We start from the raw sequence: 13792 nt of genomic DNA, 5'->3' as shown, positions 1-13792 counted from the left end.
TCCGAGATCTCTAATGTAAGTGGTGGTGAAGGTGATGATGATGACATGTCGATCGGTGTCATGTGGGTGCCCACAAGAGAGGAAGAGGAGGGGAGTTCAGAGGGAGAGACGGAGCAGCAGATAGGGAGGAGAAGCAGACAGAACTCGCAGTGGAAAGGAGGCAAAAAGCAGACTGCTAATGTATCTGGAGCGAGCCATCCACCATGCACGGTCACATCTTGCGCTCCCAGGACGCCGACACATGGCTCCGCAGAGTGGGCTTTTATTAACATGTCAGCTGCTGACAATAGTGTTGCCATCTGCATCCCGTGCTTTCAACGCATACGTAGCGGTAAGCCCAACACTCACCTAGGGACGACCACCTTAAGAAGGCACCTGGCCTCCCATCACCGAGCCCAGTGGGAGCAATGCCGTCAGAACCCACAAAGCCACACTCCCGGCGCTTCACATCCTGCCTCTTCTCCTTCTCTTCTCTCCTCCCATTTGTCCTCCACTCCACCTTTCACGTGCAGTCGTCGCATTCATCTGGCACAAGGCAGGCTTCCGTGGCCCAACTGTTCGAGCGTAAAAAAATGATGACGCCAGATAATCCTTTTGCCCAACGGCTGACCACTGGCTTTTCGGAACTGCTAGCCCGCCAGCTACTGCCATATAAATTGGTGGACTCGGAGGCCTTTAGAAAATTTGTGGCCATTGGCACACTGCAATGGAAGGTCCCCGGAAGGAAATATTTCTCCCAGAACTGCATCCCTAAACTATATGGCCATGTTCAGCGGCAAGTCAATATATCTCTGGCACACAATGTCGGTGCCAAGATAAATCTGACCACAGACACGTGGTCTAGCAAACACGGGCAGGGAAGGTACATAACTTTTACTGCCCACTGGGTGAACCTTCTGACAGCCGTCAAGCATGTAACCCGTGACACCCGTGTGGATTTGGTGTTACCGCCATGGATTGCATGCAGGCCTGCCTCTTCTCCTCCTCCTACTCCATCCTCCGTCTCCTCCTCGGCTGACTCCTCCTTTTCCACTGCTACCGCCTCTTCCGCTGCACCCTTCAAGCTCCCCAGAAACTATTCGACGTGCCAGGTGAGACGTTGCCATGCTGTGCTGCGGCTGTTGTGCCTAGAAGCCAAGAGGCACACCAGTCCTGCACTTCTTTCAGCTCTGTGGTCACAGGCGGATCAGTGGCTAACCCCGCTCAATTCGACAGTTAGTAAAGAGGTGTGCAACAACGGTGCCAATCTGCTGAGCGCGCTGAAACAGGGCAAAATGACACACATGCCGTGCATGGCACACGTCCTGAACTTAGTCGTGCAGCGATTCGTTGCCAAATACCCCAGGGTCCAGAACGTCTTGCGGCAGGCCAGGAAAATCTCTAGAAGATCTTACACAGCCATGGTTCGCCTTGCTGATGTTCAGCGGCGACACCACTTGCCCGTCAGACGTCTGATTTGTGACTGCTAGGGTTGAGCGAACCCAAACTGTAAAGTTCGGGTTCGTACCGAACTTTAGGATTTTTGGACCCCGGACCCGAACCCGAAATTTTATTTTTTTTCTTACAAAGTCTCATATTCCACTAACTTGTGTCAAAAAATAAAATCTCACATGAACTCACCATACCCCTCACGGAATCCAAATGCGTAAAATTTTTTAGACATTTATATTCCAGACTTCTTCTCACGCTTTAGGGCCCCTAGAATGCCAGGGCAGTATAAATACCCCACATGTGACCCCATTTCGGAAAGAAGACACCCCAAGGTATTCGCTGAGGGGAATATTGAGTCCATGAAAGATTGAAATTTTTGTCCCAAGTTAGCGGAAAGGGAGACTTTGTGAGCAAAAAAATAAAAAATCAATTTCCGCTAACTTGTGCCAAAATTTTTTTTTTTCTATGAACTCGCCATGCCCCTCATTGAATACCTTGGGGTGTCTTCTTTCCAAAATGGGGTCACATGTGGGGTATTTATACTGCCCTGGCATTTTAGGGGCCCTAAAGCGTGAGAAGAAGTCTGGGATCCAAATGTCTAAAAATGCCCTCATAAAAGGAATGTGGGCCTCTTTGCGCATCTAGGCTGCAAAAAAGTGTCACACATCTGGTATCGCCGTACTCAAGAGAAGTTGGGCAATGTGTTTTGGGGTGTCATTTTACATATACCCATGCTGGGTGAGATAAATATCTTGGTCAAATGCCAACTTTGTATAAAAAAATGGGAAAAGTTGTCTTTTGCCAAGATATTTCTCTCACCCAGCATGGGTATATGTAAAAAGACACCCCAAAACACATTGCCCAATTTCTCCTGAGTACGGGGATACCAGATGTGTGACACTTTTTTGCAGCCTAGGTGGGCAAAGGTGCCCACATTCCAAAGAGCACCTTTCGGATTTCACAGGTCTTTTACCTACTTACCACACATTGGGGCCCCTATAATGCCAGGGCAGTATAACTACCCCACAAGTGACCCCATTTTGGAAAGATGACACCACAAGGTATTCCGTGAGCGGCATGGCGAGTTCCTAGAATTTTTTATTTTTTGTCACAAGTTAGCGGAAAATGATAAAAAAAAATTTCTTACAAAGTCTCATATTCCACTAACTTGTGAAAAAAAATAAAAACTTCCATGAACTCACTATGCCCATCACGAAATACCTTGGGGTGTCTACTTTCCAAAATGGGGTCACTTGTGGGGTAGTTATACTGCCCTGGCATTTTAGGGGCCGAATGCGTGAGAAGTGGTTGGAAATCAAAATCTGTAAAAAATGAGAAATATCTTGGCAAAAGACAACTTTTCCCATTTTTTTATACAAAGTTGGCATTTGACCAAGATATTTATCTCACCCAGCATGGGTATATGTAAAATGACACCCCAAAACACATTGCCCAACTTCTCCTGAGTACGGAGATACCAGATGTGTGACACTTTTTTGCAGCCTAGGTGGGCAAAGGGGCCCACATTCCAAAGAGCACCTTTCGGATTTCACCGGACATTTTTTACACATTTTGATTTCAATCTACTTACCACACATTTGGGCCCCTAGAATGCCAGGGCAGTATAACTACCCCACAAGTGACCCCAATTTGGAAAGAAGACACCCCAAGGTATTCGCTGATGGGCATAGTGAGTTCATAGAAGTTTTTATTTTTTGTCACAAGTTAGTGGAATATGAGACTTTGTAAGAAAAAAAATAAAAATCATCATTTTCCACTAACTTGTGACAAAAAATAAAAAGTTCTATGAACTCACTATGCCCATCAGCGAATACCTTAGGGTGTCTACTTTCCGAAATGGGGTCATTTGTGGGGTGTTTGTACTGTCTGGGCATTGTAGAACCTCAGGAAACATGACAGGTGCTCAGAAAGTCAGAGCTGCTTCAAAAAGCGGAAATTCACATTTTTGTACCATAGTTTGCAAACGCTATAACTTTTACCCAAACCATTTTTGATCACCCACCTGTCATTGATCACCCCCTTGTCATTGATCACCCCCCTGTAAGGCTCCATTCGGACGTCCGTATGATTTTTACGGATCCACTGATACATGGATCGGATCCGCAAGACACATAAGGACATCTGAATGGAGCCTTACAGGAAGGTGAACTTTTACCCAAACCATTTTTTTTTTACCCAAACTTTTTTTTTTATCAAAGACATGTAGAACAGTAAATTTAGAGAAAAATTAATATATAGATGTCGTTTTTTTTTGCAAAATTTTACACCTGAAAGTGAAAAATTTCATTTTTTTTGAAAAAAAATCGTTAAATTTCGATTAATAACAAAAAAAGTAAAAATGCCAGCAGCAATGAAATACCACCAAATGAAATCTCTATTAGTGAGAAGAAAAGGAGGTAAAATTCATTTGGGTGGTAAGTTGCATGACCGAGCAATAAACGGTGAAAGTAGGGTAGGTCAGAAGTGTAAAAAGTGGCCTGGTCATTAAGGGTGTTTAAGCTATAGGGGCTGAGGTGGTTAATTGTAGCCTAGTGTGGGTCAGGGCGTGTGAGATACACCCTGTATATACAGGGTTATATTCTTCTATTAATAAAACACCCTTTTTTGGGCAAAATACAAAATTGTTGCGCCCTTGCAGCATCAAGACGTTTGAAATTCGAGGGTTATATACTGCTGTCATATTCAGTTAATAAAGTGAAGACTGGGTGGAAGATGATGTGGAGGAGGATGGGGTCCTCGACCCCACATGGAATCAAGGTCATACGAGTTACCTATGTAAGCTAACAATAGACAATTTAGAGAAGCTACACCAGCAACCTACTGCAGCCCAGTGCTTCAGTTACCAACTGAAAACCAAGTAAATTCATAAAAAGCAATCAGACTGGCTCACAGTATTTTTGCATTTATTAAAATTTATTTACCCAATAAAATATTGAATTGTTATACATATCCTAATTGCATGTCAACATGTCAGCATAAATACATAGGTACTTGTAATGCGGAGCTCACGCATATACCTAAATAACAGGAGTACTCCAAATGTGACCTCTTAATTTGCTATATGGTGTCAGTCTGCAACGTGTTATAGTTAGATCTCTCAAATGTTCGGATAGTTATATGTTCATTTTCCAGTGATCTGAACATAGGTTGTTCAAAAGATGTTCAGTTTGCCGTCGCTGGTAAGTGGTCTCAGCATCCGAATATTGCTTAAGGTTACGGTTAGACCCCCTTCAACTGGTGTTAGTTTCCTACCTCCTGCCACGAGGTAGTCACTCGGCTTGTTCTTCGCGGCGTCTCACGTGACCAAACCAGAGAATGGTTTGCTGGTCAATGATGTCATCCACCTGCGCTGGTCAAAGTGGCGGAAATCGATGTAGCAGAGCTGCGCCGGTGTAAAGTTAAATTCTATTCAACAGAAGCGTCAAACAGTAACGCACCAATTGGTATAGGTCAGTCCACTGTGATGGTATTAAACCGCGGCCCCCGCTTGGGGCTAGTGCTGATACCGTGCTCACCCTTTTAGGCTGGCTCCAGATGAGATGATCAAAAAAAAGTCTTTTAAGTAGAAACAGAAGCAGAAATAACGCACCACTAGCTGGGTCAAGTTCACACTAGTTCACACTAGACGCGTTTCGGAACCGTAATTCCTTCCTCAGTAGGCAAATGTGAAATGCTGAATGGAGACAGGCTGGACATGTCTTTATATCCCCTTATTGGGCCTGATAAAATATCTGGTCTGGATTCCGGATTTTGCAACTGCAGGTAATTTGCAGATTGCACTCTCCCGAACCTTTCTTTAGACCCAAAAATTACTTATATGCATATACAATAATTAATAAATAATGAATATAGACAATATACAATACAAAAATATATATAAAATACAGAATACATAAAAATGATGTTATACATATTATAGATGGATCTCAGGTTCATGGGTCTATGCGTATTGACGGAGTAGGGAGAGGGGGGGAGGGCCACAGGGGAAGCCAGCGCATTGCTAGATAGCCCGGCACTGACTATCCATGTGGTCCTACCCACCTCTCCTATAAGAAGCCGAAGATTTCAATCTCCGAATTCAATCCTAGGGGCATTAAAAATCCAAATTCAAAAATATTCTTGGATTCTTGTCTGGACATTTTTGCTAAAAAATCACCCCCTCTCCAGTCTTGTTTAACTGATTGGATGGCACAGAATCTCATCTTGCTAGGATCTCCTGTATGATGTAATTTAAAATGTTTTGACAGAGGATGTATTTCTGACTGTTTTTTGATATTATTAATATGCTCTGCGATCCTAGTTTTAAATACTCTTTTTGTGCGCCCTATATATTCTTTTGGGCATGGGCATTGGATGACATAGATGACTGCTTTACTATTACATGACAAAATTTCTTTAATTTCCCACTTGAAGTTATTGGACGTTGATGTTATAGTTTTTATATTTCTATCAAAATGTGTCTGTCTACAATTTTGACAGCAACCGCACCTGAAAAAAACCTTTCAGGTTGGACCATGGGGTTATCATTGGTTCTATAACCTTCTTTCATATCGTTGGAGCTACCTGGAGTCCTAGATTGGAAGCACGGGTGTAGACAATTGGAGGATGGGCCGGAAGTATAGGGCCCAGAGTTTTGTCATCTTTCAATAGATGCCAGTGTTTGTATATAATGTTATTCACCATCCGATAATCTTTATTGAATGGTAGAATAATTTTTGATGTTATATCTTCATCTTGCGTGATGTTAGATATTTCCTTAGATTTAAAAAAGGAGGCTCTGTCCAATTGTCTCACCCTTTCAATTGCATCCTCCAGTAGTCCATTAGGGTACTCTTTTGCCAAGAATTGCGCTTTCATATGTTCTGCCTCTACCTCGAACTTATCTTGTTCAGTGCAGTTTCGTTTTAGGTGCCTGAACTGAGAAAAAGGGACATTCAGGAGCCACCTAGGAAGGTGGCAGCTTGTACTTAGGATGAAACTGTTTTTCGCTACATCCTTTTGGTACGTGCTGCACACAAAAGTTTCCTGTTTTTTATGTATATGGAAATCTAGGAATTCAACTGTTTGAGGATCAATATTTGCTGTAAACTTCAGATTGAGCTCATTGTTATTAATTTCATGTATGAACTGTAACAATGTAGCATGTGAACCTCTCCACACTAATAGAACATCATCAATGTAGCGCCGTCATCGGCTTCTTATAGGAGAGGTGGGTAGGACCACATGGATAGTCAGTGTCGGGCTATCTAGCAACGCGCTGGCTTCCCCTGTGGCCCTCCCCCCCCTCTCCCTACTCTGTCAATGCGCATAGACCCATGAACCTGAGCTCCATCTATAATATGTATAACATCATTTTTATGTATTCTGTATTTTATATAAATTTTTGTATTGTATATTGTCTATATTCATTATTTATTCATTATTGTATATGCATATAAGTAATTTTTGGGTCTAAAGAAAGGTTCGGGAGAGTGCAATCTGCAAATTACCTGCAGTTGCAAAATCCGGAATCCAGACCAGATATTTTATCAGGCCCAATAAGGGGATATAAAGACATGTCCAGCCTGTCTCCATTCAGCATTTCTGTCATGGTCTTACCTGCTTGCTGCTCTCCTTCGTTTGACATGTGCTGGCGGCCATCTTGGGTCCTGGGTTTCTTGTAGCCTTCCACCCTGCGGCTCCTCCTTCCCCTGGGAGGAGCTGGATGCCTAGCTCATATATATAGGAGGTCTGTGGCTTCAGTTCCTTGCTTGGTCCTCTTGTGTTCACATGCTTCTAAGACTGCTGCTGCTTCTGGTTCCTGATCCTGGCTTCGTCTGACTACCCTGCTGGTTCCTGATCCTGGCTTCGTCTGACTACCCTGCTGGTTCCTGATCCTGGCTTCGTCTGACTACCCTGCTGGTTCCTGATCCTGGCTTCGTCTGACTACCCTGCTGGTTCCTGATCCTGGCTTCGTCTGACTACCCTTCTGGTTCCTGACCTCTGGCTTCGCAAAGACTCTGCTCGGTTTCACCATCCGTTTGGACTTTTGCTTTACAGCTTTATTTTCAATAAAGCCTTCTCATTTTCTCATATCTCTTGTTGTACGTCTGGTTCATGGTTCCGTGACATTAGGACCAAGCCATGAATTCTGACGGTACAGGGCCATCCTCGCTACCCACGCTGGTTGCCAGACTTGATCAGCAGGATCACCTGTTGGGTCGGTTCGCTGTGGCGTTGCAAACCCTGCTTGAACGCACGGCTCATTTCGCTCCCGTTGCCGATGGGTCGGTTGTCGCTCCTGGGCTCGCTCCTACTGCCGCTCCGGTTGTTGCGCCAGAGTCTACCCCGACACCTGTTGTTGCGCCTGCGGTGTTTCGGGGTATGATCGGTTCTGCCCCTCTTCCACAGCGCTTTGGGGGAGAGCCAACTCAGTGCCGAGGTTTCCTTAACCAGGTGGGCATTTATTTCGAGTTGCTGCCACATGCCTTTCCTACTGAGAGATCAAAGGTGGGCTTCTTGATCTCGCTGCTCTCGGACAAGGCCTTGGCCTGGGCCAGCCCTTTATGGGAGAACAACAATCCGGTGGTTGCCGAGTTTTCCGGTTTTGTTGCTTCTCTTCGGAAGGTATTCGATGTGCCGGCTCGTGCTGCCTCTGCTGCGAAGCTCCTTATGTCCATCAGACAGGGTTCACGATCCGTAGCTGAATACGCCATTGAGTTTCGTACCCTGGCAGCAGAGGTGGGCTGGAATAATGAGGCTCTGGTCGCTGCTTTCTCTCATGGTCTCTCGGATGCCTTGAAGGATGAGGTTGCAGCTAAGGACCTACCAGTTGAGCTCGAGCCTCTTATTTCTTTCCTGATTTTGATTGACACCAGACTCAGGGAGAGACCTTCCTTTAAGGAGAACCTGCGGAGGTCTTCTAACAGATTGGTGCCTACATTTGCTGTCCCACCCGTGCCTCCCTCTCCTCCCACGCCTCCTGGGGATGACTTGTCTGGGGGTGAACCCATGCAGCTGGGGTTTGCTCGCCTGTCCGAGGGGGAGAGGGCACTCCGGAGACGCGAGGGCCGATGCATGTACTGTGGTCTCGGTGGGCATTTTCGGTTGGCATGTCCGAACCGTCCGGGAAACGCTCGTACCCTGAGATCCTGTCGGGGGCAGATCTTGGGTGGAGTCTCCTCGTCCCCGGTTTCCCGTGTTGACAAACCACTGATCACTGTTGTCCTCTCCTGGGTCGGGGGCTCGGTGACGACCCAGGCGTTGGTGGACTCTGGTGCTGGTGGTTTGTTCATTGATAGTGTGTTCGCTGCCGCCAATTCCATTCCTCTGCAGGCTCGAGGTTCCCCACTGGCTCTTGAGGCGATAGACGGCAGACCCCTTCTGCCGCCACACGTGACTCATGAGACCCTTCCAGTGGGGATAGCCATTGGTGCCGTTCACAGAGAGTCGGTCTGCCTCCAGGTTATTTCGTCTCCACACTACTCGGTGGTCTTGGGGTACCCCTGGCTCCAGAAGCATAATCCGACTTTCGATTGGAGATCGGTCGAGATCCTCTCGTGGTCACCGCAGTGTGGGGCTAGTTGCATCCATGGGTCTGTCAAGTTGCTGTGTACTTCCTCGGACTCTCTGTTGCCTCCTGAATACGAGGAGTACCGGGATGTATTCGATAAGGTGCGCGCGGTTGCCCTACCTCCGCACCGCCCATACGATTGTGCCATAGAGTTACAATCTGGTGCCGTTCCTCCTCGTGGCAAAGTCTATCCACTGTCGGTAGCGGAGAATGAGGCCATGGAGGAGTACGTGAGGGAGGCGCTTTCACGCGGACACATTCGCAAATCTTCGTCCCCGGCAGGGGCTGGATTTTTCTTTGTGAAAAAGAAGGGCGGTGAGTTGAGGCCTTGCATCGATTACAGGGGTCTCAATCGCATCACGATCAAGAACGCTTACCCGATACCCTTGATTTCCGAGCTGTTCGATCGCCTTAAAGGGGCCACGGTCTTTACCAAACTCGACCTGAGGGCGGCATATAACCTGGTAAGGATCAAGGCGGGCGATGAGTGGAAGACCGCGTTTAACACCAGGACCGGTCATTACGAATCCTTGGTTATGCCCTTTGGGTTGTGCAATGCGCCCGCAGTCTTTCAGGAATTCATCAACGATGTTTTCCGTGACCTGTTGCAGCAGTGTGTGGTAGTCTATTTGGATGACATCTTGGTATATTCTGAATCCATGGAGGCCCACATTCTGGATGTCAGACGAGTGTTGCAACGGTTACGAGAGAACAAGCTGTTCGGTAAGCTTGAGAAATGCGAATTTCACCGATCCCAGGTAACCTTCTTAGGTTACATAATTTCCGCTGAGGGGTTCTCCATGGATCCTGAGAAGGTTTCGGCTGTCTTACAGTGGCCCCAGCCCAGTGGTCTTCGTTCCCTGCAGCGCTTTTTGGGCTTCGCCAATTATTATCGGAAGTTCATCAGGGACTTTTCCATGCTGGCCAAGCCTCTCACGGATCTGACCAGGAAGGGCAGTAATTCCCAGGTCTGGCCGCTCGAGGCCATCCGAGCTTTTGAGGCCCTAAAGTCCGCCTTTGTGTCGGCTCCGATTCTGTCGCATCCCAACCCTGGGTTGCCCTTTGTCCTCGAGGTGGACGCGTCTGAGACGGGAGTAGGCGCCCTTCTGTCTCAGCGTAGAACACCAGAGGGTCCTCTGCTTCCTTGTGGGTTTTACTCCCGGAAACTGTCTTCCGCGGAGTGCAACTATCAGATTGGTGACAGGGAGTTATTGGCCATCGTGCAGGCCCTTAAAGAATGGAGGCACTTGCTCGAGGGTTCGGTGGTTCCGGTTCTCATCCTGACGGACCACAAGAATCTGACCTACCTTTCTGAGGCCAAGAGATTGACACCACGTCAGGCCAGATGGGCTCTGTTCTTGTCACGTTTTAATTACGTGGTCTCCTACCTACCCGGTTCCAAGAACATCAGGGCGGATGCCTTATCACGGCAGTACTCCGAGCTGTCCAGGGAGGAGTCGATTCCGACTTCGGTCATACCTCCGAATCAGATCCTGGCCACCATTCGCACCAGCCTGACCTCTCCCCTGGGTGAGCAGATTTTGGCGGCTCAATCTGGTGCTCCCTCTGGGAGACCCAACGGCAGATGTTTTGTGCCTGAGGAGTTGCGCACTCGGTTGTTGCGAACCTACCATAACTCCAAGACCGCGGGGCATCCTGGAAAGAATCAGCTGTCCTGGGCTGTTTCACGTCTGTTCTGGTGGCCTTCCCTACGTTCCGACATCGCCGCATATGTAGCGGCATGCTCCGTTTGTGCCCAGAGTAAGTCCCCTCGGCACCTTCCGTTGGGCCTTCTGCAACCCATAGCCACCGGGGAGCGCCCATGGTCACACCTGGGGATGGATTTCATTGTGGACCTCCCTGCATCCCGAGGCCATACGGTCATTCTCATGATTGTGGATCGGTTTTCCAAAATGTGCCACTGTGTTCCTCTCAAGAAGTTACCCTCTGCACAAGAGTTGGCCACGATTTTTGCCAGGGAGGTCTTCCGGTTGCACGGTTTGCCCAAGGAGATTGTGTCGGATCGGGGGAGTCAGTTTGTGTCCAGGTTCTGGCGCGCCTTTTGCTCCCAGTTGGGGATTCATCTCTCCTTCTCCTCGGCCTACCACCCTCAGTCCAATGGGGCCGCAGAACGATCCAATCAGGCCTTGGAGCAATTCCTTCGTTGCTATGTCTCCGATCACCAAGACAATTGGGTTGACCTCCTGCCTTGGGCTGAGTTTGCCAGGAACACGGCGGTGAACTCTTCCTCTGGGACGTCTCCCTTCATGGCCAATTATGGGTTCCAACCTGCCGTGTTACCGGAGGTATTCTCTCCCCAGGATATTCCGGCTGTGGAGGATCACCTTTCCGTCCTACGTGCTTCTTGGGTACAGATCCAGAAGTCCCTTGAGGTCTCTGCGCAGCGCCAGAGATTCCAGGCTGATCGCAGACGAGCGCCTGCTCCTTCCTACCAGGTCGGAGACCGTGTATGGTTGTCCACCCGCAACCTCAACCTTCGAGTGCCCACTCCCAAGCTGGCGCCTCGCTTTGTTGGTCCCTTCCGAGTGCTTCGCAGGGTAAACCCGGTAGCCTATGCCCTTGCGCTTCCTCCTGGTATGCGGATCTCCAACGTGTTTCATGTCTCCCTGTTGAAGCCACTGGTGTGTAATCGTTTCACTTCCTCGGTTCCTCGGCCTCGTCCGGTCCAAGTGGGCAATCGTGAGGAATATGAGGTGAGCAATATCCTGGACTCACGCCTGGTCCGCGGTCGGTTGCAGTTTTTGGTCCATTGGCGTGGTTATGGTCCAGAGGAGCGTTCCTGGGTTCCCTCCGCAGATGTCCATGCTCCTGCCTTGCTCCGAGCCTTCCACGCACGCTTCCCTCAGAAACCATTTTGTGCTCCGCGGAGGAGGGGCCCTTGAGGGGGAGGTACTGTCATGGTCTTACCTGCTTGCTGCTCTCCTTCGTTTGACATGTGCTGGCGGCCATCTTGGGTCCTGGGTTTCTTGTAGCCTTCCACCCTGCGGCTCCTCCTTCCCCTGGGAGGAGCTGGATGCCTAGCTCATATATATAGGAGGTCTGTGGCTTCAGTTCCTTGCTTGGTCCTCTTGTGTTCACATGCTTCTAAGACTGCTGCTGCTTCTGGTTCCTGATCCTGGCTTCGTCTGACTACCCTGCTGGTTCCTGATCCTGGCTTCGTCTGACTACCCTGCTGGTTCCTGATCCTGGCTTCGTCTGACTACCCTGCTGGTTCCTGATCCTGGCTTCGTCTGACTACCCTGCTGGTTCCTGATCCTGGCTTCGTCTGACTACCCTTCTGGTTCCTGACCTCTGGCTTCGCAAAGACTCTGCTCGGTTTCACCATCCGTTTGGACTTTTGCTTTACAGCTTTATTTTCAATAAAGCCTTCTCATTTTCTCATATCTCTTGTTGTACGTCTGGTTCATGGTTCCGTGACAATTTCACATTTGCCTACTGAGGAAGGAACTACGGTTCCGAAACACGTCTAGTGTGAACTAGTGTGAACTTGACCCAGCTAGTGGTGCGTTATTTCTGCTTCTGCTTCTGTTTCTACTTAAAGGACTTTTTTTGATCATCTCATCTGGAGCCAGCCTAAAAGGGTGAGCACGGTATCAGCACTAGCCCCAAGCGGGGGCAGCGGTTTAATACCATCACAGTGGACTGACCTATACCAATTGGTGCGTTACTGTTTGACGCTTCTGTTGAATAGAATTTAACTTTACACCGGCGCGGCTCTGCTACATCGATTTCCGCCACTTTGACCGGCGCAGGTGGATGACATCATTGACCAGCAAACCATTCTCTGGTTTGGTCATGTGAGACGCCGCGAAGAACAAGCCGAGTGACTACCTCTTGGCAGGAGGTAGGAAACTAACACCAGTTGAAGGGGGTCTAACCGTAACATTAAGCAATATTCGGATGCTGAGACCACTTACCAGTGACCGCAAACTGAACATCTTTTGAACAACCTATGTTCAGATCACTGGCAAATTAACATATAACTATCCGAACATTTGAGAGATCTAACTATAACACGTTGCAGACAGACACCATATAGCAAATTAAGAGGTCACATTTGGAGTACTCCTGCTATTTAGGTATATGCGTGAGCTCCGCATTACAAGTACCTATGTATTTATGCTGACATGTTGACATGCAATTAGGATATGTATAACAATTCAATATTTTATTGGGTAAATAAATTTTAATAAATGCAAAAATACTGTGAGCCAGTCTGATTGCTTTTTATGGAGTTACCTATGTAGTTCGGAGAAAGAGGCGGTGGTCGCACAGAGCCACCAGCACAGCAGAAGAGGGAGCAGGGTGCAAAAGCGGAGTGGCCTCCTCTAGACAGTACGCCTGCCCACCGCAACAAGGGACCGAGCATACCAAAGCCAGCTCCAAGGAGTTCCCTGGTGTGGCAGTTCTTCAGACAATGTGCTGACAACAAGACTCGAGTGATTTGCACGCTGTGTAATCAGAGCCTGAATGAAGCGAGGCATAAACGTTCTCAACCTGAGCACAACCTGCATGACCAGGCATCTAAGTGCAAAGCACGAGCTGCAGTGGAGTAGACACCTCAAAAACAAAGAAAGGTCTCTGGCTCCTCCTGCTTCCTCTTCTGCTGCAGTCGCGGCCTCTTCATCCACCTCTGGAGTGACAGTGCCACCTGGCACCCCGCAAACAGAGGATCTTCCAGCAACACCACCACCTGGGTCACCAAGCATCTCCACAATGTCCCACGGAAGCGTTCAGCTCTCTCATCTCCCAAACACTGGAGAGGAA

The 13792-nt window shown here is 48.2% G+C and overlaps 1 long non-coding RNA gene across 1 annotated transcript; it reads left to right on the top strand.

The window, feature by feature from the left end:
• The first annotated feature begins 4586 nt into the window (after positions 1-4586).
• Positions 4587-13125, top strand: LOC120987018. Its single transcript, XR_005775881.1, has 3 exons — positions 4587-4717; positions 8168-8172; positions 12839-13125. It is a non-coding gene; the product is annotated as an uncharacterized LOC120987018 (long non-coding RNA).
• Positions 13126-13792: the final 667 nt, after the last annotated feature.

The sequence above is a fragment of the Bufo bufo genome, chromosome 1 (assembly GCF_905171765.1).
Source record: "Bufo bufo chromosome 1, aBufBuf1.1, whole genome shotgun sequence".
NCBI lineage: Eukaryota > Metazoa > Chordata > Amphibia > Anura > Bufonidae > Bufo > Bufo bufo.
The sequence above is the reverse complement of the archived record's forward strand: the minus strand, read 5'-3'. Positions and strand labels throughout refer to the sequence as shown.